This window comes from Danio rerio, chromosome 6 (genome assembly GCF_052040795.2).
Source record: "Danio rerio strain M-AB ecotype USA chromosome 6, GRCz13ab, whole genome shotgun sequence".
In the NCBI taxonomy this organism is placed as follows: Eukaryota; Metazoa; Chordata; class Actinopteri; order Cypriniformes; family Danionidae; genus Danio; species Danio rerio.
Genome location: NC_141026.1, coordinates 34940551 through 34968421, shown reverse-complemented (window position 1 = coordinate 34968421; position 27871 = coordinate 34940551). Strand labels below are relative to the sequence as shown.

Sequence of the window (27871 nt, the reverse complement as noted above, 5' to 3'; positions counted from 1 at the left end):
AGAAAAAACAAACTGTACATAGCCTATAATTTCTATATATTTATCGAAAATATAAATGTCCTTACGTGTCAGTAAGTCCAAAGCAAAATGTTTCGAAATGGAATGTTGTTCAGAATCTTGTTTTCATAATGTTTAATAAAAACTACTGTCAAATGCTTCAACCTGTTTCACAGTGACTCAACAAGTGTCTTTTCATGGCTAAATATGTTATCTGTTTTAATTCTTATACAAAAACCTAATTCGTTTCTCAAATTAATATCATTTGTTTAAACGCCACAAAATATACATAAAAGAAAAATAATGGAAATTTAAGAAATATGGTTTATAAAGAAACCCAATATTTTATAAACCACCGTGCCTCACGCCGCATAAAGCACACTAAATAAGTTTAAACTATAGTATTTTAATGGTTTTGCAATTGTTACGTTTAGGAAGCATAATAAATTAATTTAATATAATTCATTTTATTTATATGAAGACAATGTTTCAATGTCGGAGATTTTATTCTCGTTAAAATTAACAAGTTTACATCTGCGCTGTGCAGTTACATTCTTTTATAGCATTAAAATTTTATCAACATAAATGTTTCAGGAGAAAAGACTTAATCGGTTGAAGTTAAAAGATAAATTAATAAACAAACAGCTTGGGTGATTTATTCGTATCAATAATAGTATTACTCGCCAACCTATCGTTTAACAGTAGCAATAAATTAATTCTGAGTGGTTTTAAATGTTGATCTGTTAATCAAGGGTAAATAAAAATTGTTGTTGAGGCAGGTTGCGATCACCAAAATAATCACTAAATTGACACTTAAAATTGAGAAATTATGATCAATTATATTTGTATAATTGCAAACATTATACGCGCATTTAATGTAAATGTTTGGACCGCGTATTAATGTTTTAGGTTATCCAGATGTATTTACATCAATGGCAATAATCATATTAAATTTCAATAGCTTCAAATTGTATTAAATCAAATGTTTCTTCATTCGTAGATCTGTTATATAAAACGAGCTGTTTTCTGATATACGCCGAATAAAACTGCAAGTTTAATATGACATGATAAACGCGAGAGTCTAATTCCGATGAGTTTCTTTTTTCATGTAGTTTTCAGGTTCGCGTTCTTTGTGTAAAGTTAAAACAGCAATTCTTTAGTTTTTCTTGAAGTTTCTTTAGTTTTTCTTGCTTGTCCACCTGTTGTTGTATCAAAGGCTAAAGACGATGGTTAGTTAGTAAGTGTTTCACTTAACCTTTTTTGCCTTTGGTGTTCATATCACTGCCTTTGTGTTAGAGGCAGCAGTTTTTACATTATCCTTATACTATTAATATCAGTTCTTTTTTTTTCTTTTTCTTTTTTACATCGCATGCATGACAATCTGCAAAATACTTTTCTTATTACACATACAGGTCGTCAGCTTCATTCACGCTGCGACAAAGAATATATTAAAAAAAATGTCAATTTATTTTTAAAGACATTTCTTATTAAATTCTGAAGTATGCAACATATTCATTAGTTTTGTGTCGATATGTTCTGTTTTATTATGTTTCAATGGCCGTAATGGTGCATACTTGCTCTTCATCATACCTCTACCACTTATGATTTTTTCAAACAGCATATTAAGATTGATGGACATCCTTAAAATTGTGATCTTTTTACTCAGTGATTTAGCCAAAATGCCAGTTTACTTAGACTATTCTGATTCTTTTCTGTTCATTGTAAATTATATGTTTTTATTTGTTCCTCTTTTTACAGCAATTTTGTTATTTTGGAAGTAGGTGACTTGGTTGATGTTGTAATGTGTTTCATTTAGTGACTGAAAAATAGGGAAACACTGAAGTATAGAAATGTATTGATTCACCATCCGGATTGTGCTTTTTTTCATGTGCATTTTGTCAATAATAAATAAACAAAATGCAGCACAACAGTTTAAGAAAAACAAGTCCAAGAAAACAAAGAGGGTTAACCAGAAAATACTTGCAATTTATAACAATACTGAATGTCCCTCTTATAATTTACTTAAAGAAAACTAAAGTTTGTTATTTTAGTTTATTAACCTAAAGGGAAAAAAATCTTATTTTCTCCTCTCATTTCCCCTGTAAATTTCATTTTATCCCCCTTTTAAGTACCCAGCAGTCTCAGGAAAGCTACTTTACAGTTTGAGACATGTGTCTATTGATACTGACCAGCCAAGTAAAAGTTATTTTTCCCAATGTCATTTCATTCAGGCATTGTTATCGTGTTTCTGACTCTGATGCTTTTTATACTTTTTACTAAAAGCAGACGACGGGAAGGCCTGCATGCATCTTTCTCAAATGGAAATGTAGCCTGGATGACACTTACACTGAGTTGCTAAACATGACATTTGTCATGTTTCGGTGTTATGCACACAACAGGCCACGTTTGGTTGGAGCAGGAGGTGGCCATTGAGATGCTGTCTGTCCTCGTTCGGCTTATAGGCAGCATCCTAGACTGAAGCTCAATCTCAGCTCACTCTCAATCCCTTCCCCCACTCTTCTTCCTGACTTCCTCTCCTTTCTGCTGTGTCAGAGGAGACAATGTGTGTGACAGCTATCACTTCATCCTAGCTTAGTACACAACTGACACACTGTTTTTGTTTTGATAGGAGGTGAGTTTACTTATTTTCTTTTTTGACAGTTTATTTATAAGCATGATGTGTAAGTTAATATGTGTGAATGAGGACAAAGCTCATTTTAATTTTCTTTATTTGCTTTTCTGTTTTGTTTTGTTTTTAAGTCAGAAGGCTGTGCTGTACCAAAATGAAAGATGCACTGTATACCTAGACCCACATTTTATCTTGCATGGTGGTTTTCATACCATAGGCCAAGGTGCATTTAATGATGGAGATGGAGGCAAGTAGAAAGAGGAAGTGAGAGGAAGAGGTAGTGTGTTCTTTGGCGTCTAGGCTGCATTGCCGATGAGATTCCCCTGTAGTCAGCGTCTCTATGGCTCAGCTTACAAGAGCCTCTCACACACACACACGCACAATGCACTGCGCGCACACACACACACTCTCTCACACACACACACACACACACACACACTTATGAAGACACTTTGGAAATGTGTAGCCTACATCGTGCTCATAAACCATTTTTTATATGTAGGCCTACATACCTGGTAAGAATCAAACAAGCAATCCATACGTCATTATGGAGTATATGGGTTGTCAAAAAGAGCACTAAATTAACGATTGGACTCATAATGGTCATTTTCAAAGGGTTGCAATAAAAAGCCCCCCCTCTAGAGGTCTGTACGCTGGCCACGTTTATTGGACGTGTTTGAAATCATAGACACAAAATGTCGCAACCCCTAAAATAAATCGACAGCTTGATGAATCGCCTTTGAAGCTCTATTAACGCTTAGCAGGTATTAATAATTATTTAGAACGCTCTCAGGATTGAATTAGTGACCCAGGGCGCGCACCGTGCGCGATCCCCAAACGCCGACAAACTCATTACTGCGGAACGGCTCCCTCCACACAGCGAGCGGGGCCCCGGCGCAGCACCGACCCGCTGAAAAAAAGCAATTTACAGATGGTGAGTGAGCGACCCTTCGCCGCCGCACAACCGGCTGTCACACACACACAAACGCGCGCTGACACGCTGTGTGCTGAATAGACAAAGCGAAAAACATGCTATCACAGGGAGAAAATCTGCAACGCAAGCGATTTTTTTCCACAGTTTTTAGTGCGCCCGAAAATAAACAAATAAATAAACAAACAGACAAACAAATGGCTTCTAATCTCGAACCGTTCCTGATTATAAAAACGGGGCGATGAAATGCCAGATGATTTGCATCTTCCATACTTTTTCCACGTCAATTAGTGCGTGGAAAGAGTTCCTGTCAATCATGGCCCACTTTGACAGCCTTCTACAGCTAAACGACTCGTGCACGTGAGGCTGCTTCTGGCGTTGGGTGAAGTGAATATTGGCTCTGGAGGATAAAAAACAGAGGTAAAAGGGAAGTTTTATTATTTCTACAAAAAAGAAAAAAGAAATAGGGCATCTTGCTTGAACGTATACTCTCTTCCAAAGAGCAGAACACACCGAGACTTTCATTTGTTGTTTATTCGTTTATTTTGTGTTTTAAGTGCAGTTCAATGTTCTTTGCATAGATACAGCTGCAATAATGTCTTTCTAAAATACTTACTCCTAAAAAAAAGTAAAGACAATTTTGAAAAATTAGACACTGTCTGTTCCTAAGACACACTACAGCAGGAGTGTCAAACTCAATTCCTGGAGGGCCACAGCCCTGCACAGTTTAATTCCAATCCATCTCCATACTTACCTGTAGGTTTCAAACAAGCCTGAAGATCTCGATTAGTTTTGTCAGGTGTGTTTAATTAGGGTTAAAACTAAACTGTGCAGAACTGCTGCCTTTCAGGAACTGAGTTTGACACCTGTGATCTACAGGATTTGAATCCACACCCGTTGGATGAGCATCGAACAGCAACTTCTCAGGTTTCCAAAATATTGCAGATACAGTTTGTATTTCGAAAAGACACCTTGATTTTATACTACTGAGAGTTAATTAGTTTTTCTATGCTGCTTTTTATTTACAAAGAACCTTCACTGTCCTCACAATGAAAACAAAAATCCTTCTGAAAGTAATTATAACCTAAGCGGTCCTGTGCACAGGCATCACTCATGGTGTGCATTCTGCATTCTTTTGAATTATATATATATATATATATATTTAGAACTATACTTTTTTATTGTTTATGTTTGAATAACATTTGGTTTGACTGTATAGTGTGTCATAGAGCGGCTGGTGGTTGTTGGTCTCAGTTCTTGTGGTTGTAATGAAAATAATGCTGTGGCTGAACAGAAAGAAGTGTCTTTAGTGGCATTGGGGTCAGTCAGTAATCAATTGCTCCATTACTTTACTGGGCCTAATATTTACAGGATCTGAATCCACACCAGTTGGATGAGCAGTTATGTCTTAAACTATTTCTTAAATATAAACGTCAAAAAACAACATCTCACATTTCCAAAGTATTGCAAATACAGTTTGTGTTTTGAAAAGACACCTTGATTTTATAATACTGATAGTTTATTAGTTTGTCTTTAGTGCTTTTTTTTTTTTTTTACAAAGAGCCTTCACTGTCCTCTCAATGTCTAATAAAAAGTAAAGGGGAGGCCAGTATTACTTAAAATTGAAATGATGTCCATCTGATGAGTGTGTTCAAATCCTATAGACCACAAAAGTTCCATTCACACTTGCAAACTGTATTAGTGTCCACATTAATACACATTATCAGAATGTCAATTATGAGCACACGCTGCAGTTTTGCAATCTGGCACCAAATCTTTGATCACGTTAAAGTATGCAATTCTGTCAATAGCTGCATATCTGTGGTTTTATTAGCTGTCAATGGTGTAATCATCCAGCAGGTAAAAACAAAAATCCTTCTAAAAGTAATTATAATCTATAAGCATTCCTGTGCACAGGTATCACTATAGTCATGGTGTAAAATCTGCATTCTTTTAAATTCTGAATATATATTTTGGAACTATATCTTGATCTTTATTGTTATATCATCCATAGTGTGAATAGGCCTTTGTCAGTGTAGACACCATATTTAAAAACTGAATGACTGAGACTGTAAGGAATTAGTATGTGCTGTCTAAAATGTTTTTACTATAGTAAATGTTTTAAAGCATTTTCAATGTTTTCATGCAGCTAAATGATCAACAACCAGCAAAACATTCGACTGCATGGTACGTCTATTCCTCTCAGCTACATTTTTTAAAGTTTGACATGAGAGAAGTCCCATTTTTAACTTTGATTTTCTGGCCTCTAAATGGTCTCTGAAAATAAAAAGTGAGTTTAAAAAGCAGCTGCAGATTTCTGCATAATTTCAGCTTATTATTGAGTCTATTTATTTAGTTGTGTGTAAATTTATATTTGTAGTTTTTAAATTAATTTAATGAAAAAATAAATGAACTGAAAACGTTTAGGGTGACGCGGTTGCACAGTAGGTTGCACGTTCGCCTGACAGCAAGAAGGTCGCTGGTTTGAGCCTCTGCTGGGTCAGTTGGCATTTCTGTGTGAAGTTTGCATGTTCTCCCTGTGTAGGTGGGTTTCCTTCAGGTGCTCCCGTTTCCCTTACAAGTACAAAGACATGGTATAGTTGATATTGGTATTCTAAAATTGACTGTAGAGTGTGTGTATGTGTGTGTGTGTATGTTTCCCAGTGATGGGTTGCGGCTGGAAGGGCATCCACTGCGTAAAAACCTATGCTGGATAAGTTGGCGGTTCATTCTGCTGTGGCAACTCCAGCCTAATAAAGGGACTACGCTGAAAAGAGAATGAATGAATAAAAACGTTCAAATGATTTACTTGCAAAACAGTTTGTAAAGTAATAATTTCTGTCTTTTATTAGATATATGGTAGGTATATTATATGAGAGACTTGCTTTGTTTACCAAATTAAATGATCTAATAGGATTTGCATTGTAAACATTAAATACAAGTTAAAATTTTATACTTTTGTATTTAACATGTTAAGTTCTTAGTTACGATACACCCAAAATCATTCAGCATGAATCTGCAGATTTTTTACAATATTTTGCCCAGAAATAGCAAAAAAAAAAGTTTGCAGATTCTGTCTGGGCCTATTGACTCAAATGTATAATAAGAGACTATATGCATGATAAATAGACATATAGATTGTACTTGTGTCATTTGAACACTTTAAATTCCACTAAATTAGATGAATTTAATTGCTTGAATTATGTTTCTGACACCACTCTAAGCAGATTTTTTGTTTTTTTAACAATAACATGTGACCAATTGTCAACCCAGAATATCAATTAAGGAGTTAAAACCTAAAATGTTTACATCTTTTGGTTAATAATTGCATTATAACAGTATTAAGAAATAACTGATGTTAATGTATGCGCCAGACTCGTCTTCACTCTTTGTTTTACAGGCACTCGTTGACCTGCAGTGACTTTCAGAAAGAGGTTGTGTTTTCGCTGATTCACTCTGATCCATCCATTCGCTTTTCCACAAGTCTGCTGTGTTCGCACCCTTGATCACATGTGTGTGTGTTTTTTTTTTCAGTTCTCGCCACTAACTCTTTCAGCTGTAGTCCCTCTGAACAGGTCAGTTTTTACTTGTCCATGATACTCTTCTCATCATTCTCTTATTTTTTCCTTTTATATAGTCCAACCACAAATAATTCAGAAGCCAGATATAATTTCTGATACTTTAGTGCTAGTCATAATTTATATATTTCTAGTTAATATTTATTTTTTCTATATTATTATATATTTCAGGACACAGGCCATTTATAAAAGTCAGGATAGCAAAATAAATTAAACTAACATATTATACTAAAAAAAATCATCATAAAGGGGTGACATAGTGGCTCAGTCTTTAGTTTTGTCTCCTCACAATAAGAAGGTTGTTGGTCAGTTGCTGAGTCAGTTGGCATTTATGTGTAGAGTTTGCATGTTCCTTCTGTGTTCGCATGGGGTTCCTCCGGGTGTTCCGGTTTCCCCCACAGTCCAAAGACATGCAGTATAGATGAATTGAATAAACTAAATTGGCTGTAGTGTGTGTGTGTGAATAAGTGTATATGGATGTTTCCCAGTACTAGGTTGCAGCTGGAAAAGCATCCGCTATGTAAAACATATGCTGAATACATTGTCGGTTCATTCCGCTGTGGCAACTCATGATGAATAAAGGGACTAAACTATGGGAAAATGAATGAATGCATGAACGAGTCTTCATAATGTACAGTGAAATATAAAAAAGCACACACTAAAAATGCTGGGTTGTTGAAATCCAGCATTGGGTCAAATCAAACATAAAAATGTTGTTGGTTTTATTTCATTTTTGATTCAACTTAGGGTTACAAAAACACAAATTTATTTAGTGCAACATAAACCGAAGAACAATTATTGTTTGGTTAAGTTTGGTTTTAGTAAAATATTAAAGGTTTGCACAAATCTGTTTAAAGTTATAGTGATAGTTGTATAAATGTTGTCATACTAACATATGTTAGTAGTAATTGTTGGTTCATTGTTATTACCTTTTTATAAAAAAAATACCATTAGCAAGATGAATTTGAGATATTGTCAAATTTTATTACCATTTTTCTAAACTGTAAGAATGTGAGAACCTTCCAAGGCATCTGAATAACATTTGGTTTGACTGTATAATGTGTCATCGAGTGGCTGGTGGTTCCAGGTCTCAGTTCTTGTGGTCGTAATGAAAATAAAAGTAATGCAGTGGCTGAACAGAAAGAAGTGTCCTTAGTGGCATTGGGGTCAATCAGCAATCAATTGCTCCATTACTCTACTGCACCTGGCCAACAGCCATCACACACATATATACACTTTGGACTCCTCATCCACCAAATCTCTCCCTCTGTCTTTCTCTCTTCTACCCTGAGGCCCATTTCACACCGCATTCATAAGAGAAGCAACAGCAGTTTTACACTGACAGCATTTTTCTGCAAGCGATATGCAGAGTATTGCTTTTAATTAGAAATGGATATCAAGAGTTATTACAGATTATTGTTGTGAAATCTAATTTATTAAAGAAGAGGAGTTACATTTTTCTCAATAATGGAAATTTAGTGACAGAACAAAAGCTAAAGTGTATGACACAGCTTAACATTAACACTCACCAAGTGCCAAATGTCAGTAAAAATTGGTGTTGGCAAGTAGAAAAAAATATATCATTTATATTCAAATTGTAAAGACTGTTTTGTAAATATATATAAATAAATATGAAATCTGATGCGGCGCTCGGTGATATTTTTAACGTGAGAATTTTGATGACAGTGTTTTCAGAGCCTCGGAGCAGCTCTGTTCGCAATAAATAATCCCCGCATAATACAAAACGCACCAAACATCTTTAGGTTTGTGCTGAAAGCTTCTAAATCTGTTGTCAACAATCATAGAAGCTTTCCTTTAAATTGCTATGAGAAAAATACCTTAGAGTTCCAAATTAAAGACAAAGAATGAGATGTTAAATTAAGTGGCAAAAAATGCAATTAGAAGAATCTTTAGTACAAACGGACTTGCTAATATTTTATGTTTTCCAATATAAAATAGCAAGACATACACTCACTGGCCACTTTATTAGGTACACCTATCCAATTGTTCTTTAACGCAAGTTTCTGATCAGCCAATCACATGGCAGCAACTAAATGCATTTAGGCATGTAGACATGGTCGAGATGATCTGCAGTTCAAACCAAGCAGCATAATGGGGAAGAAAGGTGATTTAAGTGACTTTGAACGTGGCATGGTTGTTGGTGCCCTACGGAATGGTCTGAGTATTTCAGAAACTGCTGATGATTTCAATTGGGATTTTCATGCACAACCATCTCTATGGTTTACAGAAAATGGTCAGAAAAGAGAAAATATCCAGTGGATGGCAGTTCTGTGGGTCCAAATGCCTTGTTGATGCCAGAGGTCAGAGGAGAATGGCCAGACTAGTTCCAGCTAATAGAAAGGCCACAGTAAATCAAATAATCACTCGTTACAACCAGAAGTGCAGAAGAGCATCTTTGAACGCATAACACATCAAACCTTGAGGCAGATGGGGTACAGCAGCAGAAGACCACACTGGGTGTCATTCCTGTCAGCTAAGAACAGGAAACTGAGGCAACAATTTGCACCCACTCACCAAAATACAATATTTGGAACAACTTCCAGCTGGAAAATGCACCATATCATAAAGTGCAAATCATCTCAGACTGGTTTCTTGAACATGACAATGAGTTCACTGTACTCAAATGGCCTCCACAGTCACTAGACATCAATCCAATTGAGCACCCTTGGGATGTGGTGGAACGGGAACAGGAGATTCACATCATAGATGTGCAGCCGGCAAATCTGCAGCAACTGCGTGATGCTATCACTTAATTTCAAAATTTCTGAGGAATATTTCCAGGACCTTGTTAAATCTATTTCATGAAGGATTAAGGCAGTTTTGAAGGCAAAAGGGGGTGCAACTCTTTACTTGTGAGGTGTACCTTATGAAGTGGCCAGCGAGTGCAAATGTTAATGTAATAAATGTAAAACTGTCAGTTTGTGGGTCAACTAATTGAAAGGCAACAAATAAAAGTATTACTAATACATTTCAATTAAATTATGTTTTTTCAAACTTTCTATTTCTTAAAGAACCTGGAATTAAAATTCAGCAACACAACCTGTTTCAGCAGTAATCATTTTAAAAGAAACTGTTTTATATAGCAAAACTTTAATGCTAAATCAACATATTAGAATGATTTTTCTGCAATAAGATTATTTTGAAAAAAAGTTTTATTAGTTTTAAAATCAAAAATGATTATTTAAAATGATATAAAATACATTATACAGCACTTAGCATAATTGAGTACACTCCATTAAAAAAAAATATGTTTATTCATTTCTCAGTAAATATAGGGAAGTCTTTTGATGCATTTATATAAAACAGATTTATTAAACAGATATATTTATTCTAACAATATTTTAGTCACCAAACATGTAAAAATTGAAAGATAACACAATTAAATTCACACAAAATATTACAAAAAAATCTTCAAAATAATGAAATTTTTAAATTTTATTGCTTCTCTTTATTTTTTTCTCTTTTTAAATTTCTATTTAATATTTTTCTATGACATAAATTTGGGTGTACTAGTTTTTGGACTATTATTGTAAATATTTTGTTAGATAAGCCCCAGATTTGGCTTCAGTACTAATCTAATGTATATGCACAGATGTAATAGTTTATAGCTTTATTAAAATATGAATTTAAAAGATAGATTTGTGAGGGGTGTACTTATTTAGGCTAAGCATTGTATATTATACTACTATACTAACACATTGTATATTTCACAGTTACTGTCTTCTGAATTTCTGATCACATTTTTTGGTACCATGACCGACTTATTTCAAATACTTCATCTTTTTGAGGTGAAGTGTTTGATGTATTTAATAAAAATCACTTTATTTTATAGACCTACATATTTCTCATAATGCTACCCAATGTCCATTTAAATTACATCACAATTAATTTCCTATATGACATAATTAATTAAAATACACACCTGAGTTCTGAAATGAATCAACCTATTTTTAAAAACTACTTTTAACCTTAATTCTCACAAATACCAAAATATGAACAATTAGAATCAAAATTTAATTTCACACTGTAAACATCATGAATCGAAGAGGTGTAAAATGAAAAACAGAGCGAGGAGGAGTAGTAAATGGGAAGCAGGGAGCTCTAGAATGAAGCCAGCGACCAGCCGAGTCTACTGACACTATCATTACTCGTGTATGTCAGCAAATGGGCCAAAAGCGCTTTCCCTGAATGAACACACACAGAGTCAAGGACCAGGATCAGCGCTCATCTGGTGGAAGAGTCTCCCTTTAAAGCAGGACAATCATACGCTCCATCTGCACTCCACTCATTCACCTCTCCATCGGGTGGTGCACTTCAGCAGAGAGACGCAGTTTAGCTTTCTGCAACAAAAAAAGAAATAGAAAAAAAAAATGCTCATTAAAAATGACATTAATACCAGAAAATACAGACAGTTTTAGAAATTAAGATAGATACAATGTAGTTACTGGTTTCCAGCATTTTGCTAAATATATATTTTTTGTGTTCAACAGAAAAAAGAAAGTCAAGCAGGTTTGTGAAAAGTAATGGGTAAGAAAAAAAATGACAGAATTAACATTTTTGCATTATCCTTTTAAGAAATCTTATATAATTTCATATATTCATTCATTCATTTTCTTGTCGGCTTAGTCCCTTTATTAATCCGGGGTCGCCAGGATTTTGAATTTTGTTTTGTTTTAGCCCCCCTTTGAATTTTTTTCAGAAAGACGCTGTTCTGTTCTGTCTTTTAATTCATTTCCAGATGCACAAAAATATCTTTTCATTTTTTTGTATTTATAGTTATTATGTGTGTAGAAATGTGTGCAAAGGATCTGCAGTTCAAGAAAAGGACATGACGAGGAGTCCATTAATTCTTTATGTGTCCAGGATGCCTGGAAGAGACCTGTATATGGTAAAGACAACTTTGATTTTTCTGACGTCCATTTAGATTTACAAGATAGTGATGTTCTGGAATGAGTTTGAATGATCAATAATGAGACCCAGCACTTTGTTTTGCTATTATTTTCCTGCCGGTTTGGTGTGACTGGAAAAGAACACTTCACATGCAGACTCAACCTGACTGATAAAGTTGGTAAGTATCTTTGCTTCTTTTCTCTGCTGTTGTGTCTTAGTCTCAAATAACTTTCACACTTATTTACTTTACAGTGAGGTCAAGTATGAGTAGCCAAACCTTTTTTTTTCACTGTGTGCTTACTTTAACCCTTTTTGAACACTAATTAGCTTATTTACTGTTCTTGGCCTCTAGTTCAGTTTGAATTTGGCACACAGATTAAATAACTGTAACTGTTCAGGTGAGATTCATGTGTCTTTATTTACACATACTTTATACTCTTTAAAAAGATAAATGTGCCAGGATAAACCAAAAAAGGGTTTTCACAGTGATGTCATAGTTGTTAGGTTTGGGGTCGATGCCCCTGTGTACCCCACTTAATAGTAAAAGAACAACAAAGAAAATTTTTGTGAAGAGTTCTATTCAACTATTGAACCATTTTTTCATAGTGTAAAGAACAGTTTCATAATCTAAAGATTTTAGATTTTCATTGAATTAGCCCTTTGTGGAATCTTTAATACACATATAGAAGCTTTTTTAAGAGTCAATGTAGAGGGTCCAAAGGTAAACTTAGACATTTTAAATCTTGAAAATATTAGATAAATCTGATTAAGTTCTATATAAAGAGTCAAGCTTGAAATTATTCATAACCCAAGGTTATTAATAATTTCAGGCTTGACTGTATATACAATCCCAAGTCAGAAAAGGTTAGACAGTATGGAAAACACAAATAAAAAAAAACAAAGTAGTAAGTTTAAAATTTACTTTGACTTATATTTCATTACAAGCAATATGAAGACAAAATATTTAATGTTTTATCTGGGCAACTTAATTTAATTTGTAAGTATACATCATTTGCTGTCAGACCTGCATCACATTCCAAAAAAGTAATCTGGTAAATTGATTAAATAATGATGTGATTTGAAACAGATGATTTCAACAGGTGATTGTAATTATGATTACAAAAGCAGTATCCAAGAAAGGTCTAGTCTTTTTAAGAGCAAAGATGCGCAGAGGACCACCAGTTTGCCAACAAATATGTGAGAAAATGATTGAAAAGTTTAAAAACAATGTTCCTCAAAAAAGATAGGAAGACATTAAGATTTATCACCTTCAACAGTGCATGACATGATTAAAAGATTCAAAGAATCTGGAGGAAATTCTGTGTGTAAAGGACAAAGGTGCAAACCTAAGCTGAACTACTGTGATCTCTTATCTCTCAGGCGACACTGCATCAAGAATTGTCATTTTTCTGTAAGTGATATCACCACATGGGTTCAGGACTACTTTGGCAAACCTTTGCCAAGTACCAAAATATGTAGTTACATCCGCAAATGCCACTTAAAACTGTACTGTGCCAAAAGGAAGCCCTATGTAAACAGTGTTCAGAAGCACCGTCAACTTCTCTGGGCTCAGAGGCATCTAGAATGGACCATCACACAGTGGAAATGTGGACTGTGGTCAGATAAATCAGTATTTCAGGTGTTTTTGGAGAAATGAATGCCGTGTGCTCTGGAGCAAAGAAGAAAAGGATTATCCAGACTTTTACCAGCAACAATTTCAAAATCAGGGTCTGTCATGGTATGGGGTTGTGACAATTCCCCTGTCAAAGGTAACTTGCTCTTCTTTGATTACATCATTAAAGCTGAAAGATACATAGAGATTTTGGAGCACAATATGCTGCCTTCTTTACCATGCATATTTCAACAAGACAATGCAAAACCACATTCTGCACACATTACAAAGTCCTGGCTGCGGAGGAAGATGATACAGGTACTTGACTGGCCTGCCTGCAGTAGACCTGTCTCCAATAGAGAATGTGTGGCACATGTTCAAGTGCAAAATGTGACCACAAAGACCCTGTACTGTTGCCTACCTTAAGACTTGTTTGCCAGAAGAATGGGACAAAATTACACTTGAAACACTTCATCACTTGATATCTTCAGCCCCTCAACGTCTTTTGAGTGTTGTAAAAAGGAATGGCAACATTACAAAGTTGTGAATGCTTTACTGTTCCAACTTTTTAAAAATGTGTTGCAAAAACCAACATTGGAATAGAATGGAAAAAAATGATAATAAAATCATAAGGAACCTATTAATTAATGTTACGTAATAATAAATAATGTTTGTTGTATTATCTGCAATGAAATACAAGTCAAGGTAAATTTACAATTTTTATTTTTATTTTCTTTCTTTTCTGATTTGGGGTTGTAGATATAACTATATAAATTTGCCTGGTGTACGTTGGTGTACTACGTGCTGGATTTATTTGTTTGTTTGAATAATTATTATGCAGGTCAAGTACTTTAAGTACAAGTTATTTTAAAAGAGCTGAACAAATACGATGAATATGAAAATATAGAAAGGTTTATTATTTCTGCCTTTAAAGCAATCGAGAAAGCAATTTAAAAATGCATCCAAAATATTTTTACAAATTTACCGATTTGTTATATTTACTCATTTAAGTATTTAAATAATTGTTATACAGGTGAAGTATTACTGTTTTTAACTGAGCTAGTAGAACATTTTAAAATAACTGCTCATTTAAAAAAATAACAGTGTCAATGCTGACCTGAATTTTAAAATAGATAAAATATTAAATTATTAATAATTCATTGTGAAACTAATTCATTAAACAAATAGTACCTAATCTTTCAATTGAAATAAGAGATTTACATTTCCTGTTTTATAATTTATTCTTCATTATTTTAATAATTTATTTATTATTCATTTTATAAATAAAATACTTGAGTATCATGCAGCTTTGTTTTAAGACAATTGTCTTAAAACAGCAGAAGGACAAAATAATACAAATGTAATTTTAAAATGTGAGTAAATGAAGTAAACAAATATTTTATTCTAAATCTTAAATGTATTTCCATTTATTAATATGGTGATTATTACATTAAAAAAATTAAGTGCATAAAAAAGCTGCATACGTTTTGGCTTCCCTTATGTGCATACATTATGTGTGTGCGTCTAATAGATACCTCACTTAAGTGCCTCCTCTTAATTTGGTAATCTTAGATTTAGTGCACTTGATATTCGCTGACAGACAATGCTCAAGTATCCAGGCTTTTGGATTGATACCCTGTCTGAAAGTTGGCAGTGTGTGTTGTAAACTGCAGCCCTGAGGGTCTCTCTGAGAAACCGCCACACGCAATGTTCTGCATTTTATGCCTCTTTAAGACCCTTACTTGTTGTTGTTCAGTAATGTTGTCAATGAACCGAGGAAAGTTGTTGGCATTCTCTCCTTCAATCTATTATTAAGACCGTACTGACAGATTTATAGGGTATCGTGGCCAAACTCTCGACACAGAAAGCACCTCTAACAAGCGAAAAAGATGCACATAATGGAAGAAACTCCAAATCAATTATAATGTTTAGTATCAAAAATTCTCTGCTCTCATTTAAAGGGCCCCCGGTTCATGTCCTAGTTTACCTTTGTTCCACTTTATAGGTCCTCATAATACAGAAAGAGAGCAGAAAGTTTTCCGCTAAAGTCTGCACACTCAGCTTGTAAATGGAGGGAGAAAGAAAACAGAAATTGTGGTAAGAATAGTTGCGCAAATGACAAGAAACTGGCTCATAGTGACAGAAGGAGGTGTATTCGCACCAGCTGCTGGTTAGCGCGAGCGAGAGAGACTGACAAATCATCTCTCTGGTCTAAATGGCGGAGAGCATGTCTTGTGGTGAGACGTATTGGCAGTATGAGGTCATGGTGGAAGAAAGGCTGACTTTCCTGCATCTCCTATTCCTACACTGCATTACTGAGCGTGGCTCTGATGAATTATGACACCCCAGTCGTCTGCGATTTCCTGTTGCGGTGACCCTAATTTAAGCCATTAACATTTGGAACTCCCACCTGAGAACTCCTCCACCTTCTTCCTTTCAAAAATACAACTTGCTGTGTTTTAATTTCTTATATATGCCTCTCTTAATGTCAGTCTTTTCCTCTGTCTGTCTGTCTGTCTGTCTGTCTGTCTGTCTGTCTGTCTGTCTGTCTGTCTGTCTGTCTGTCTGTCTGTCTGTCTGTCTATTTATAATTTGTCTACTTAGAATTTTAAGATTCTATCTGACAATTTTCTCAAAATTGACTTATTGACATATTCTTACTAAATGACAACTTATTTACATTATGGGATTTTTTTGTTGTTTACACTTTAAGTCTTTTAATTTTAAAAAACAAATATTACACACATACTGTTTGTTATTGAATGCAAAAACTTTAAAGCTCAATATCTCAGAATCATTAAGAACGCAGATGGTACTTTAGAATTCCAAGGTGACAAGTTATTTACATCCATCCAGCCATCCATCCATCAATCCGTTTTCTGTTCAGTCAATCTGTCAGTTAGTTGATCGATCAATGTCTATTATTTGTATTATGAGTTATCCACACTGTAAAAAAAAAAATATATCCGTTAATTAACAGGTTCCGTATTTTGCTGTTCACACAGTGTTTTGTGTTTATTTATGATTGTGAATTGCCTTATAGGAGTTTTATCTCTGTCGACTTTCAGTGTCACAAATTCTATATTGCAGATTAACAAAGTGACTTTTATTGGCATTTTAGTAGGTTGTGACAAGATATTGTTCAGGAAATAATACAGAGAATAGTAAGTCTGTAACATAACAGAAAAAGTACGGGCAGTTTGTTACCAGGGCTTTGTACCATAATTTACAATGCAAAAACAGACAATAAATCACTTCAATCAATTTAAAATGTCAACAAAAGTCACTTTTCAAACTTTTCAAGCTTTTGGAGAAAGATCAACATTCCAAAATGCAAAATTCAAAACCACAAATAAGTGAAAAAGAAAAAAACATGAATCATAAAATATGGAAAACTGCTAATTTACATTTACATACATTGGCTCTCTATAGAACAAAAATGATTGTTTTTAATTTTATATTTTCACATTTATGAGGTAAAAGTGTTGTTATGGATGTGGCCTCTCTCCGTTATGGATGTGACAGATGTGAAATTTCCACTTGCTTGACTTTGGTAAATCAAATAGAATAGTTAGAAAATTGATAGATGCATTTTTGAGTACTGTAAAATACTTGCTTGGCCAAAAAACCCAGAAAAGGTTCCGTATTTTGGTGTAAACTTTTGTTTTCATGGCAAGGTTGACATTGCATGTAATTGCTCATCTATATCTATTTCTATCTCTCTCTCTCTCTCTCTCTCTCTCTCTCTCTCTCTCTCTCTCTCTCTCTCTCTCTCTCTCTTTCTCTCTCTCTCTCTCTCTCTCTCTCTCTCTCTCTCTCTCTCTCTCTATATATATATATATATATATATATATATATATGTATATATATATCATGTTATCAATTAATTCTGTTAGACTTTTACTGTATTACTGTATGTGATGTATATACGTTTTCTACATCAGCTGATTTATATCACCACATTAACTCGTTAAATAATGATAACCCAAATATTGACAGAATGCTTCAATTTTACTTGCATGGGTGCGTGGTGTGTCTTTTTGGCTCAGTAGTTTTCAACAGTGGTGTTATTTTCAACAGTACGGCAGTGAGTGGATGACCACTCCCCGACAAACAACATACTTATCCAATGAGATCAATTTTTGCCAAGTAATTCAATCCGCACCTTTTGTCCAGTTTTAAGTTGGAAATTCATAAAGAAAACGTAAAGCTCTGTAAATCTTTGATCAAACTCTTATTCATTCAAAAACACCCATTTTTTATTTAAGCTTTACGCAGCTAAAAATAAATACAGATAGCGCTGTTATTCCTGTACAAAATTTAGTCAGTCTTATTCCTGTAGTACGTTAAGCAGTCTAATGCAGTCTTATGTATTTTGTCCCTTATGTCTTTAGCATGATATATTATTGCTTATTTATTTTTCAAAACACAATGTATATATATTATCTTATTATTTAGTGTAGTAACCATGAACTGAATTTTGTTTGTTCTATCCCCTTTTTGTTCTCTGAAAGTCAAGCATTTCCAAAGCTGTCAGGTACGCAAACATGTCTTTTCTTTTCGCAATTGATTTCCTATCCTCAGGGGCAGACAATTTACCTACCTGTCTTGTCTGAGGCCATTTTTAAATGGGTGAATATATTCAAGGCAACATGATCGAGCATGTAAAGCATGCAAACTATCATTGCACAGTTCCCTTGTGTGCAAAGCAGGGGCCTTGGGACTATTTTCAATGAAAATAAGGTCTCTTCTTCAAAGAAAATAGCCTATTTTCTTATCAAACGGCACATTCCCAGTGGACTCACGCACACAGGCACAAGCTTGGTAGTGGTGCTGTTTATGTTGCGTGATTGTGTTTGAATAAACTGTGGAGCTGTGAGTGCTTTGTGCCCTTAGCAAGCCTCTGGGAGCCAACTGAAGTCAGACATAGACTCTGCTCAGACACCAGTGCTGTGACACTTGCACCCAAGCTGACATAAACACACACACACAAGCACATATGCAAACAGGACAGCCCCCTGTAAACCCCACCCTAACAAGAAAGTCCCTCATAAATAAATCAGTCTTGAGGCCAGCCTCACCTGCTTCTGTTTACATCTCTGAAATATGCATGACACCTTTATTAACATTTAAGGGTGGAAACCAGGCGATTGCAGGTGTTCTCACACATCATGGCACTTATTAGCTAATCCTGTTTGTATATTGCAGCTTTTGATATTAAGTCAACTTTTCATTATATTTGATGTTAAAAACTGAACTTTGTTGTCTGTCAAACTGAGTGGACATTTACACAACATCCCCTTTACTAAAATGGAATCCCTTTTATGCATTTTGACTTTTGGGCCTGAAAAGGCTTTTGAAAATAAATGTCCTGAACAAAAACCTTTTTCGCAAATGTAACAAAAAAAAGTTCAAATTTTTTTTTATAGATTCTTGACATATAAACATACCTACAGTTTTTATTTTATTTTTATTAGTTAGAAATTATGAAAGCAGTAATTATAGCAGGAATATTGCTTCATGATTGATCCACAGCCCCAGCTAGAAATTTTTAGATAGTTCTCTACATGTTTTGAGAATATTACCAAGCAATGTTGCATTACTGTTTTCGGCGGGGAGTTTTGTTTTAGTTCCCAGAACATTCTCTTAAAAAAAATAGGAAAATATTTTCTAGAAACATTCTAACCACATTCACCACAATTTTAAGCATTTTTAACTACAATTTTAGAACATTATATTCTAACATTCTTATAACATTATTAGTGGGTAGTTTTCTTTAAGTTCCCAGAATGGTCTCTTTAATGGTTGGAAAACATTCTCTAAATACATTCTAAATACGTTTCAAAGTAACATTGCTACAACATTATGCTTTAACAGTATTATAACATTTCATCGTATTGTTTTATTTAACTTCCCAGAACATTCTCTTAAAATATAGCAAAACATTCTCTAAAACATTCTAACCACATTTGGTGGTAACTATTTTTGAACGTAACATTCTTATAACATTAGTAGTGGGTATTTTTCTTAAGCATGGTCTCTTTAATAGTAGGAAAACATTCTCTAAATACATTATAAATTTGTTTTAAAGTAACATTGCTACAACATTATACTGTAACGTTTCAACATATTGTTTTATTTCACTTCCCAGAACATTCTCTTAAAAGATAAGAAAACATTCTCTAAAACAGTCTAACCACATTTGGTGGTAACCTTGTTAAACCTTATTAGGGCTAGTTTTAGTTTAGTTCACAGAATGTTCTTTTAAAAGATTGGTAAACATTCTAAACCTATTTAGTGGTAACATTGTTGAAACATTATACGTTAACATAGATATAACATTTCAAGGTATTGTTTTATTTTAATTCCCAGAACATACTCTTAACGGACAGCTAAATTTTATCTAAAACATTCTAATCCTGTTTAATGGTACCATTGTTAAAACATTATACGCTGAAATTTTCAGCAGGTATTTTGTTCTAGTTCCCAGAAAGCCTAATTCTCTAAATATTCTACACGTTTGTTTATAACATTGTTGGTTTTCTTTTTTTGTTTCCAAAATTTACAGTAACGATATAACAGACACAAAACACTCTCTATACCATTTAAAATATTTAATTTTACTGCAGCAATGTGAAAAAGAAAGTTTAACTGCATTTTCTTACATTCTTGTGCTCATTGTAAAATGTGTAACAAATAAAACAAAAAAGAAAATAATTTTAAAAATCTGGTATATTTAAAACATGAATAATCTGCTGACACATAATGCAAATTTTATTAATTGTATGAAATACTAATTAATTGTCACTTTGAATCTGTATGCTTTGCCACTTTTTTTTAACCACTAGGTTTTACTTATTTGTCTGCAATACATTTCTGAACATGACATTTTATATATTTTAATAAGCACAGGTTAAAATTAGTATGTTAACTGTCTTTCTGTCTCATTATTAAAAAGAAATCATGTTCTTATAACATTTCTCTAATGTGACTGTGAGAATGTTACTTTAGGTTTTATAAAACATTGTGAAAACGTTTTCTAAGAGAACAGTGTTTAATCTGGAATTAATTTCAATAATCTTAAAATGTTTTTAAAATGTTGCAGATAAAATGGGCTAGCTTTGTTCAAATGTCTAATTAAAAATTGGCTCTACTGAATTTAGTTAGAGGCATGAGAGTAAAGAGGACTGAATACAAATACACCATACTTTTCAAATTTCCTATCTATCTATCTATCTATCTATCTATCTATCTATCTATCTATCTATCTATCTATCTATCTATCTATCTATCTATCTATCTATCTATCTATCTATCTATCTATCTATCTATCTATCTATCTATCTATCTATCTATCTATCTATCTATCTATCTTTTAGCATTTCTCAAAACAATTAGTACAAACTGCAAAACCTAGCTGATAACCTGCAAAAGTGCATCACATGCTCAAAATGGATAGCTCATTCCTCAAAACTTAGTATTCATGTTAATTAAAGTGTCAGTGTCATCAAGATGAAAAGTCCTGACACCATTGTTTATGTACATGATAGTCAAATGGCTTTGTCATGTTTTCATTATGACAGTTTACTCTGTACATTCTTTCAATGCGAAAAGTCAGATTTTGATGACAGTTTCTGAAAATGCTCAAGACAGAACTATATACTATTTGCACAGCCATTTGAAAACTACAGTAAAGTTAGACATCACTGCATTTAGTGAGGTATCTGAATACAAGACACTGAATATGTATGTTTCACATGTTTACTGCATTTGCTTTTTGCAATCCTAATTTATTCACAGCATTGCGCTAAGGATAAATACACCATTATTTACGACAAACATAACTTTCCTCTGGGTAGAGCTGTACACAACTGTAAACAATATTGCAGAACATATTGGAATTGAACCTACAACATACACAGGTCTGTAAATCATTCATGAAATTGTTCAATTTAGAAGACATTTACAGTAAAATAAAGATTCACATTTTTTTTTTTATTTGCTTGACAGATTTTTACAATTAGTTTAACATTTTTGTATGTAATGACTCTAGTAATGAAATGAGGACTATTAGTTTTATATGGAGTGACTATTCAGCATTTACAAGTTTAAGTTTGACTGACCTGACATAAGCAAATGATAATGTTATAAATAGCAGAGAGTTGGAAAGCGATTGATGCATGTCCAAAAGCATTTGCAATTTGTTGGAAGGAATGAGAAACTGCTAATACGATGTGCACAGAAATGCATTAACTGTTGTGCAAATGTAAATAGTGTTGTGAGAAATGCAACAAAGCCACTGAGAAAAACTATAATAGGCAGATAATTAGCCACCAGTTAAGAGTAAGAATTGGAACTTAAACTAAAATATTACCTAACATTCCATTGTTGGTGCATTGTTGATGTAAATACTTAATTAGCTGCTCATGAAATTATTTGTGACCTCTACATTTTTCTAATGCTGTACCAATCCAATTTCCAAACTGTCAATTTTAAGGAACAAATTGTGTGTATATTTGTGTACATCGACATGTATGTTTACTGTTTACTTAATGACTTTATTTCTCATTGCAATAGAAGAATGGCTCTAGAAAAGCAAGAGGGGCAAAGAAATTCACGGATGCGTCATGGTGTTCCTGAGCACACCTCTTGTCTTTCTGCCCAAAGAGACACACTTTGGAGAAACTCCCGGTCTACAGTTTGAGGGGGAATACAGAAATTCATCAAACCTGTCTGGGTAAATTCCCCTGGACCCGATGTATCCACGGCTGAATGGGGAACTGATGAGTCAGATAAATCTTCAGTGTCCCGGCGGAGCGCTGGGACTTTGGCATGTCAGAGCAATGTTAGAAAGCAATAGAAATGTTGAATATCACCGTAGCTTTGACAGAAAAGCCAAAAGAGATAAAAAGAAAAAGAAAAAAGAAAAAGCTTACTAATGTCATTCAAATCCTGCATATTTAAAGCAATGATTTACACAGTTATGCAAGTAATCAGATAATTGTGGGTTAATATATCAATGGAAAACAGCAACACTTAAATGATTCATATAAGGATGATTGACGGCTGGAAGGGAGGTAATAATGGATAGATAAGAATGCAGCAGAATGGTGGTCTGGTTAACAAATGCCCACCATTCAGTGGACCAGTGTTGACCTTGTTCTACTCTACTCCATGTCTGAACAAGTTGTGAAGAAGATCAAGGAGATGCGATTTTTTAATTCTCATCATCCTTCATTTAATTGACAAAAGTACAAAGAAAATATTGGCAATGTTTTTGTTGTTGTAGTTGTTTTGCATTCTGTAAATATATTGCAACACTTCACTGTTTGTGGCCAATCTGGCATACAAAATTGAGCTGCTCGTTAATTTGTTGTTTTTCATCTTCTGATTGCCTTTTTCATGATGGGCTGTATTTTCAGCAGGAAACAGATCTGGTCAGTCAAGCACATTCACTGCATGTCTATGAAACCATGCTGTTGTAACAAATGCAGGATGAAACATTATCTAATAATCACAGAAGTCAGCTTGTTGACAAAATACAGTACGTCTCTGTAGTACCCCAGTATGCTGGCAGCTAGCTCTCTGCAACTCTCACATGGTCACCACTGAAGCTAAGTAGGGCTTTGCCTTGTCAGTACCTGGATGGGAGAGCACATAGGAAAGCTAGGTTGCTGGTGTAAATGGTGTTCGTGAGACCAGCAGTGGGCGCTCAACCTGTTGATGTGAAGGATTTTTATAACCATTCCAGATTTTTTTTTAAATGAATCACTTGCTTTTGTTCATATCTCGGACCATATCTTTTACCTTATAAAGTTTACTACAATATTAATGACAACCAAAAATGGGTTGCTCTACAAATATAATTTTTATTTTGGCAAGAATAAAAGCTGAAAAAACTGCACTTACTAGAAAATACTGACTTTTTTTGGATTTAGCCAGCTTCACAATTAACACATTTCTGTCTGACTAGTTTCTGTCCTCTTCTTTTGCTAAAAGGCAATAATGGGCCAACATTTCTGACCCTTATCACAAATAAAGCCTAGAAAAAGAGGGCATACGTATATTGTAAACCGATAGGTTCAAATATTCCTTTCCAGTTATCAAAGAAATAATTTACTTAATTAGTTTTGTAACTATTTGTTTTAAATTCAAAATTATAAAATATACATCAGTGTTATATCTACAAATAGGGTAATCTTTTGGCTTTAACAAACCCCTCAGGTTTTTCCAAACCTTTTATCAAAAACATTCCTCCTTTTCCACGGCTGTTGCAATTTCTAGCCAAGAATTATTGATCATCTGGTTATCTCTATGATCATGTATCATAAAGGTGTCTGTACAGTCGTACTGTTTCAGACAAAATCTCAACTCAAATGAAACGCGGCGCCGCATGAACTGTTCGCTTGAGTCTCAAAAAACATCATGCACTCCGCCAGCCGAAATCATGTCGCACGCACTCAAAGCGAACCTCTGCAAACTCCCTGATGACGTCACATTTAACACGTGTGGACTCAAGCAAACTACTAGACACGTCGAGTATGAACCAGACTCAATTAACCATTCCCAGTGCTTCTCACACTTAGACTTTACTTGGGCGGGTTGCCCAAGTATATTAAGTGGCACTTTTTTTTTACGAACATCCTTTACATTTTTTGCATCAGCTTAATATAACCAAACATCTGCGAGCGATTAAGTAGTTTATGTGTTTTGTTCTGTATGTGCAAGACCTGTCAATGCCCTGCAGACCCACAGAGGTTTGCCTTTTTTGGACTTAAAAATTGGGACCTAAATCTTGTAAAATGTCTTGGATTCAACTTTTGCTTCTGCTTTCTAAAGCTTCTATGCGTATACGCATCACCTTTTTACTTAAGCCTACTTTCACTTGGCTTCGAAGCTTACTGCATGCACACATTCACAGAGAAACAGTAAATTAAATTTTGTTTTACTCTAAACAACTCAGAAAAACTTTACCATATACTAGAAAAAGACTAAATGACAGTTCTACACTGGCTGTAAAATGCATGTACACCATTAGTAATGGATAATCAATATATTTGCTTTATTTAAATAATCTACTGGTTTTACTCTTGTTATTATGATAATTTTAGAGATATTGTTTGTTTTTATTCATTTTTCTGTCATTTATTCCTCATTTGTTGGCTAATATATTAATTTGATGACGTTATTATATTACATAGACTACTTTAAATACATATCTATTCTTGCTTTGACATTCAAGTTTGCTTTGAACTTGAAAGAAAGAGAAGCAGATTTTACTTGTCAGTGCACATGGCTTCTAAATAGCATAAAAGTAAGGGAGATTGTGGATGTCTTTTTTTTTTTTTACTTAAACCCATTGAAAAGAAACAGTGTATAATAAATTAAATTATTGTAAAAAAATTTAATTATGTATTGTTTGTTGCATATTGTTAACTATTTATGTGATGTGGGTAAATGGTGTGTTTTTATTTGGCTACCACCGCAAGTATATTTCAAACTCGTGGGAAGCACTGCATCCCCATTTCCATCTGCATTCCTCTCCAACAATCAGCTGGTGTGTGGTGTGTGGTCTGGCGCAATATGGCTGCCATTGTGTCATTCAGGTTGATGCTGCACACTTGTGGTGGATGAGGAGATTCCCCCCATAAATGTGTATAGCACTTTAAGTGTCCAGAAAAGTGCTATATAAATGTAAGGAATTATTCTTCACATTCTTATTCTTTTGAGAATCTGAGGATGTATTTACTCTAGTGAGTACTTTTGCAAAATGTACTTTTACAAGGGTTTTACAACTTTAACAGTTGTGTGGAAACAGTGTAAGATTTTAGCCACCCTCTAATAGCAAAAGTCAATTTATTCTATTTTTATTATTACTCTTTATAAAAACAGTCTGCAGAAACACTTTGATTGACATTCTCCTTTTTTATATTTAATAAAGCCCTGCCCATTTCCCACAATCTCTCCTTCATTAGCATAATTGGCCCTGAGTGAGAAGCAGCCATTCACCCACCTGCTGAAAATAATGCCAGTGACTACAGTAAGTGTGCTTTCACACTTGGTTCAATTGCATGGACCATACCCAAGTTCGATTGCCCCGCCTTGCCACCTTCTCGGTTGGTTTGTGTTCACACTTTCTTTTGTACGCTTGCATCATCGAGCTGCTGTTTTGTTTACAGCTGTTGCTAGGAGATGGTCATGAAAGCAAAGCGACAAAATGAAAAGACGTCCACACATTGCAGTTGTTCTGCTTTTACTGAATCTTTTGGTTTTGGACATACAGAAAGCGACTTGCGTCCATCTGCCGCAAAAATATCATCACTAGCTAAACGTACCGTACTTCGACATCAAACGAACCCGGGTGCGGACCAAAAGTGAAAGCACCCTACAAGGATTATAAGTAAGTTTTAAGATTCACAAATAAACACTTCTCTCAATAGACGACATTCTTTTCAGACCTGTTTTTCACAGATAACATTAGTCCCGTTTTGAATCTCCACTGTGTTTATGCATAGAGGTTTGTAGCTCCACCCTCTTTTGAAAAGAGCACAATCTCATTTAAATTTAAAGTGACCTTTAGATTTAGAGTTCTAAAACAATATTTCTGGGGTATTTTGAGCTGAAACGTAACACACACACTCTAAGGCCATTAGAGACTTTACCTACATCTTGTAAAAGATGGCATAATTGCTCCTCTTTAACTGAGTAAAAGTAAGGGCAGGGTTTACGCTGCTGTTATGGATGGTGTCAGCATGAATACGAACTATGCACACAATGATTGGCTGATGGGGAGGGGATCGATTGTCGGAGATTAATTCATAGAAACTTTGTATAGTGCGATATTATGCTACCATATTCAAAAAATGTTGCCAAATTCAAATAAAGATTTCAAAATGCAGTCCAAATGAATAATTGCATTTCTGAATTATATACATTTCTAACATTGCTATTAGTATGTTCCTTGCTTTTAATTCATTCATTAATTTTCTTTTCGGCTTAGTCCCTTTATTTATCTGGGGTCGCCCCAGCGGAATGAACCACCAACCGGAGCACCCGGAGGAAACCCACGCGAACGCGGGGAGAACATGCAAACTCCACACAGAAATGTCAACTGACCCAGCCGAGGCTCGAACCAGTGACCTTCTTGCTGTGAGTTGACAACACTACCTACTGCACCACTGCATCACCCCCTTGCTTTTAATGTTATAGTTAACTATTTTCTTATACAATAAGCAAATATAAATTTTAATGCTTTAAAAAAATTATTTGACAACTATGTAACATATGTTACATATGGAGCATATGTTAGCATAAATATTTTCGTGAAGCTTATTGTAAATGTTTTTTAAATGTTTTTTTCCAAGGCAGATAGCTGGCCAAGGCCAATTTAAGAAATTGTGTGGTTTTGTCTTAGTGGCTTAGGAGTTCTGCTTAAAGTTTTAGTAATGAGCTAGTTTTGGGCTTAAACACATTCCGAAATATACTTTTTAATATAAAATCCAAAAAGTCCAAAAAAATTTACTTTTACTAAATTTGTGACTGACACCATCATTATTGTTAAGATTTTTTCCTAAATCAGCGAGTTATAGGAGCTACTTTTGGCCTTAAGATGTTTTGTGAATATGGCTCCTGAATTTTTATTTAATTGCATTTTACAAAACATCCCACATTTTTCCAAACAGCTGAAAGAATGAGTTGAGGCATTCAGTGGCTGCGGAGGCGATGAGTAAATGTGTCAGTCACAGTGCAGTGTTTAGTGCTCACTGACAACACGAGAAAGCAGGACTTTAAAGGGTTTGTGTGCTTGTGTTTCAATGTGTGAGCGTGCAGGTACTGTATCTCTGTGTGTGTGAGTGTGTGTGTGTGTGTGTGTGTGTGTGTGTGTGTGTGTGTGTGTGTGTGTGTGTGTGTGTGTGTGTGTGTGTGTGTGTGTGTGTGTGTGTGTGTGTGTGTGTGTGTGTGTTCGTGCCAGCAGTCATCAGGGATTGAGAATGGGCTTGTCACTGAGAGAAAGTGAGAGAGGCGGAAGAGCAGCTGTGCCACTGCAGTCTGAACAGATGGACACACTGTTTCACACAGACAACAACAACTATCAACAAGGTGCGCTGTTGTCCGACACTTTGTTTTGAATGTATAGCTGTTGCTGCCATCACTTGACAATACAATTACTCTTAAAAAAAAGAAAAACTTTGTGAAAACCTTTGCCAAATGCA

The 27871-nt window shown here is 34.5% G+C and overlaps 1 long non-coding RNA gene across 3 annotated transcripts; it reads left to right on the top strand.

The window, feature by feature from the left end:
• The first annotated feature begins 3313 nt into the window (after positions 1-3313).
• LOC137495884 (uncharacterized) lies at positions 3314-27871 on the top strand. Of its 3 annotated transcripts, XR_015493863.1 has the most exons (6): positions 3314-3560; positions 6958-6991; positions 7092-7132; positions 11933-12044; positions 12186-12224; positions 13427-14371. It is a non-coding gene; the product is annotated as an uncharacterized LOC137495884 (long non-coding RNA). The 3 variants fall into 3 exon arrangements; XR_015493862.1 differs by lacking the exons at positions 3314-3560; positions 6958-6991; positions 13427-14371 and adding exons at positions 26659-26807; positions 27634-27871 and having other exon boundaries at positions 7025-7132; XR_015493861.1 differs by lacking the exons at positions 3314-3560; positions 6958-6991 and having other exon boundaries at positions 7025-7132.